Source organism: Triticum urartu, chromosome 4A (genome assembly GCF_056163025.1).
Source record: "Triticum urartu cultivar PI428250 chromosome 4A, HENAU_Tu73, whole genome shotgun sequence".
Taxonomy (NCBI): Eukaryota; Viridiplantae; Streptophyta; class Magnoliopsida; order Poales; family Poaceae; genus Triticum; species Triticum urartu.
In genome coordinates this window covers 466,606,277-466,612,276 of record NC_141876.1, presented here as the reverse complement: position 1 = coordinate 466,612,276, position 6,000 = coordinate 466,606,277, and positions in this window count along the sequence as shown.

Here is a 6,000-nt window from a genome sequence, read left to right as displayed (position 1 = left end):
CGCAATGAGGACCAACCCTTTAGTCCCGGTTTGTGGCACAAACCGGGAGTAATGGTCATGGGCCAGGGGCGAGGCACATTGGTCCCGGTTCGTGCGTGGAACCGGGATCCAAAGGTCCAGACGAACTAGGACCAATGGCCCACGTGGCTGCCCTCTTGAGTGTTCTAGGTGAAAACATAGTTGACAAGGAGCGAACCGAGATTAATGGTATTACAAGGGCCAAACCATAAGACATTAAAGCATTTCAAATGAACTCTGAAAAAGTTGAAAGTTGGCATGGTATCATAATTGCACCCACATAGCATGTGCATGTACAAAACGGACAATGGTATCATACTCGTCTGTTACAAAGTTGGCATGGTATCATCATAATAGTTGCGGGAGAAAGTCTTCACTTTTTCTTCGCTTGTGTCATTTGCTTATTGCGCCGTAACCATGGATAATCTTCATCATTTATCTGGATGCTTGGGTCAGCCTTGACTTTGAAGGGAGGAATTTCATGAAACTTTTCATAATCTTCAGACATGTCTGTCTTGCCCTCCACTCCCACGATGTCCATTTTTCGTGAAAGAACTATGTGGCGCTTTGGCTCATCATATGATGTATTCGCTTCCTTATCTTTTCTTTTTCTCGGTTTGGTAGACATGTCCTTCACATAGATAACCTGTGCCACATCAGTTCGTCAATGTACCCAAGATTTTTCAGATCCGCTGTTGTCATTCCGTACTGTGGGTCTACCTGTACCCCGCCTCCTGGCAGATTGACCCATTTGCACTTAAACAAAGGGACCTTAAAATCATGTCCGTAGTCAAGTTCCCATATGTCCACTATGTAACCATAATATGTGTCCTTTTCCCTTCTCGGTTGCTGCATCAAAGCGGACACTGCTGTTTTGGTTGGTGCTCTTTTGATCTTGGGCGATCGTGTAAAATGTATTCCCATTTATCTCGTATCCTGTGTAAGTCAATACAGTCAAAGATGATCCCCTGGACAACAAGTACAGCTCATCACAAACAGTGTTGTCACCTCTGAGACGTGTTTCCAACCAACTGCTGAAAGTCCTGATGTGTTCACATGTAATCCAGTTGTCGCACTGCTCCGGGTGTTTGGAGCGCATACTGGTCTTGTGTTCATCGACATACGGGGTCACCAAGGTAGAGTTCTGTAGAACTGTGTAGTGTGCTTGAGACCAAGAATATCCGTCCCTGTATATTATTGAGTCCCCTCCAAGCGTGCATTTTCCAGTCAGTCTCCCCTCATACCGCGATTTAGGGAGACCTATCTTCTTAAGGCCAGGAATGAAGTCAAAACAAAACTCAATGACATCCTCTGTTTGATGGCCCATGGAGATGCTTCCTTCTGGCCTAGCGCGGTTACGGACATATTTCTTTAGGACTCCCATGAACCTCTCAAAGGGGAACATATTGTGTAGAAATACGGTCCCCAGAATGACAGTCTCGTCGACTAGATGAACTAGGATGTGTGTCATGATATTGAAGAAGGATGGTGGGAACACCAGCTCGAAACTGACAAGACATTGCGCCACATCACTCCTTAGCCTTGGTACGATTTGTGGATCGATCACCTTCTGAGAGATTGCATTGAGGAATGCACATAGCTTCACAATGGCTAATCGGACATTTTCCGGTAGAAGCCCCCTCAATGTAACCGGAAGCAGTTGCGTCATAATCATGTGGCAGTCATGAGACTTTAGGTTCTGGAAATTTTTCTCTGGCATATTTATTATTCCCTTTATATTTGACGAGAAGCCAGTCGGGACCTTCATACTGAGCAGGCATTCAAAGAAGATTTCTTTCTCTTCTTTCGTAAGAGCGTAGCTGGCAGGACCTTCATACTGCTTCGGAGGCATGCCGTCTTTTTCGTGCAAACGTTGCAGGTCCTCCCGTGCCTCAGGTGTATCTTTTGTCTTCCCATACACGCCCAAGAAGCCTAGCAGGTTCACGCAAAGGTTCTTCGTCACGTGCATCACGTCGATTGAAGAGCGGATCTGTAGGTCTTTCCAGTAGGGTAGGTCCCAAAATATAGATTTCTTCTTCCACATGGGTGCGTGTCCCTCAGCGTCATTCGGAACAGCTAGTCCGCCGGGACCCTTGCTACCTATTTTAGCACTGTGTTGGTTTTCCTCGAAGAGGAAGGGATGATGCAGCAAAGTAGCGTAAGTATTTCCCTCAGTTTTTGAGAACCAAGGTATCAATCTAGTAGGAGGCTACACGCAAGTCCCTCGTACCTGCACAAACAAATAAATCCTCGCAACCAACGCAAATAGGGGTTATCAATCCCTATAGGGCCACTTATGAGAGTGAGATCTGATAGATATGATAAATATAATATTTTTGGTATTTTTATGATAAAGATGCAAAGTAAAATAAAGGCAAAGTAAATAGCAAAGTAAATAACTAAGTAGTAGGAGATTGATATGATAAAGATAGACCCGGGGGCCATAGGTTTCACTAGTGGCTTCTCTCGAGAGCATAAGCATTCTATGGTGGGTGAACAAATTACTGTTGAGCAATTGACAGAATTGAGCATAGTTATGAGAATATCTAGGTATGATCATGTATATAGGCATCACGTCCGAGACAAGTAGACCGACTCCTGCCTGCATCTACTACTATTACTCCACTCATCGACCGCTATCCAGCATGCATCTAGAGTATTAAGTTAAAAACAGAGTAACACCTTAAGCAAGATGACATGATGTAGAGGGATAGACTCATGCAATATGAAGAAAACCCCATCTTGTTATCCTCGATGGCAACAATACAATACGTGCCTTGCTGCCCTTACTGTCACCGGGAAAGGACACCGCAAGATTGAACCCAAAGCTAAGCACTTCTCCCATTGCAAGAAAGATCAATCTAGTAGGCCAAACCAAACTGATAATTCGAAGCGACTTGCAAAGATAACCAATCATACATAAAAGAATTCAGAGAAGATTCAAATATTATTCATAGATAGACTTGATCATAAACCCACAATTCATCGGTCTCAACAAACACACCGCGAAAAGAAGATTACATCGAATAGATCTCCATAAGAGAGGGGGAGAACATTGTATTGAGATCCAAAAAGAGAGAAGAAGCCATCTAGCTACTAACTATGGACCCGTAGGTCTGAAGTAAACTACTCACACTTCATCGGAGAGGCTATGGTGTTGATGTAGAAGCCCTCCGTGATCGATGCCCCTCCGGCGGAGCTCCGGAACAGGCCCCAAGATGGGATCTCGTGGATACAGAAAGTTACGGCGGTGGAATTAGGGTTTTTGGCTCCGTATCTAATCATTTGGGGGTACGTGGGTATATATAGGAGGAAGAAGTACGTCGATGGAGCAACAGGGGGCCCACGAGGGTGGAGGGCGCGCCTGGGGGGGGGGGGGGGGCAGGCGCGCCCCCTACCTCGTGGCCTCCTGTTAGTTGGCTTGACGTAGGGTCCAAGTCTCCTGAGTTTTATTCAGTGAAAAAATCACGTTCCCGAAGGTTTCGTTCCGTTTGGACTCCGTTTGATATTCCTTTCCTTCGAAACCCTAAAACAAGCAAAAAACAGCAATTCTGGGCTGGGCCTCCGGTTAATAGGTTAGTCCCAAAAATAATATAAAAGTGGATAATAAAGCCCAATAATGTCCAATAACAGTAGATAATATAGCCTGGAGCGATCAAAAATTATAGATACGTTGGAGACGTATCAAGCATCCCCAAGCTTAATTCCTGCTCGTCCTCGAGTAGGTAAATGATAAAAACAGAATTTTTGATGCGGAGTGCTACTTGGCATAATTTTAATGTAATTCTTCTTAATTGTGGTATGAATATTCAGATCCGAAAGATTCATGACAAAATTTCATATTGACATAGAAAATAATAATACTTCAAGCATACTAACACAGCAATTATGTCTTCTCAAAATAACATGGCTAAAGAAAGTTATCCCTACAAAATCATATAGTCTGGCTATGCTCTATCTTCACCACACAAAATATTTAAATCATGCACAACCCCGATGACAAGACAAGCAATTGTTTCATACTTTTGACATTCTCAAAACTTTTTCAATCTTCACGCAATACATGAGCGTGAGCCATGGATATAGCACTATGGGTGGAATAGAGTGGTGGTTGTGGAGAAGACAAAAAGGGGAAGATAGTCTCACATCAACTAGGCGTATCAATGGGCTATGGAGATGCCCATCAATAGATATCAATGTGAGTGAGTAGGGATTGCCATGCAACGGATGCACTAGAGCTATAAGTATATGAAAGCTCAAAAAGAAACTAAGTGGGTGTGCATCCAACTTGCTTGCTCATGAAGACCTAGGGCAATTTTGAGGAAGCCCATCATTGGAATATACAAGCCAAGTTCTATAATGAAAAATTCCCACTAGTATATGAAAGTGATAACATGAGAGACTCTCTACTATGAAGATCATGGTGATACTTTGAAGCACAAGTGTGGTAAAAGGATAGTAACATTGTCCCTTCTCTCTTTTTCTCTCATTTTTTATGGCCTCTTTTCTTTCTCTTTTTTGGGGCTTCTTTGGCCTTTTTTATTTATTTTTCGTCCAGAGTCTCATCCCGACTTGTGGGGGAATCATAGTCTCCATCATCCTTTCCTCACTTCGGACAATGCTCTAATAATGATGATCATCACACTTTTATTTTTCTTACAACTCAATAATTACAACTCGATACTTAGAACAAGATATGACTCTATATGAATGCCTCCGGCGGTGTACCGGGATATGCAACGATGCATCAGTGACAAGTATGAAAGAATTATGAACGGTGGCTTTGCCACGAATACTATGTCAACTACATGATCATGCTAAGCAATATGACAATGATGGAGTGTGTCATAAACGGAACGGTGGAAAGTTTCATGGCAATATATCTCGGAATGGCTATGGAAATGCCATAATAGGTAGGTATGGTGGCTGATTTGAGGAAGGTATATGGTAGGTGTATGATACCGGCGAAAGGTGCGCGGTATTAGAGAGGCTAGCAAAGGTGGAAGGGTGAGAGTGCGTATAATCCATGGACTCAACATTAGTCATAAAGAACTCATATACTTATTGCAAAAATCTATAAGTTATCAAAGCAAAGTATTACGCGCATGCTCCTAGAGGGATAGATTGGTAGGAAAAGACCATCGCTCGTCTCCGACCGCCACTCATAAGGAAGACAATCAATAAATAAATCATGCTCCGAATTCATCACATAACGGTTCAACATACATGCATGCTACGGGAATCACAAGCTTTAACACAAGTATTTCTCAAATTCACAACTACTCAACTAGCAAGACTTTAATATCACCATCTCCATGTCTCAAAACAATTATCAAGTATCAAACTTATCATAGTATTCAACACACTCATAAGAGAATTTTTATTATTAATCTTGCATACCAAGCATATTAGGATTTTAAGCAAATTACCATGCTATTTAAGACTCTCAAAATAATCTAAATGAAGCATGAGAGATCAATAGTTTCTATAAAACAAATCCACCACCGTGCTCTAAAAGATATAAGTGAAGCACTAGAGTAAAATTATATAACTCAAAAGATATAAGCGAAGCGCATAGAGTATTCTAACAAATTCCAAATCATATATGGCTCTCTCAAAAGGTGTGTACAGCAAGGATGATTGTGGTAAACTAACAAGAAAAGACTCAAATAATACAAGACGCTCCAAGCAAAACACATATCATGTGGTAAATAAAAATATAGCTCCAAGTAAAGTTACCGATAGAAGTAGACGAAAGAGGGGATGCCTTCCAGGGCATCCCCAAGCTTTGTCTTTTAGGTGTCCTTAGATTATCTTGGGGGTGCCATGGTCATCCCCAAGCTTAGGCTCTTGCCACTCCTTGTTCCATAATCCATCAAATCTTTACCCAAAATTTGAAAACTTCACAACACAAAACTTAAAGTAGAAAATCTCGTGAGCTCCGTTAGCGAAAGAAAACAAAAGACCACTTCAAGGTACTGT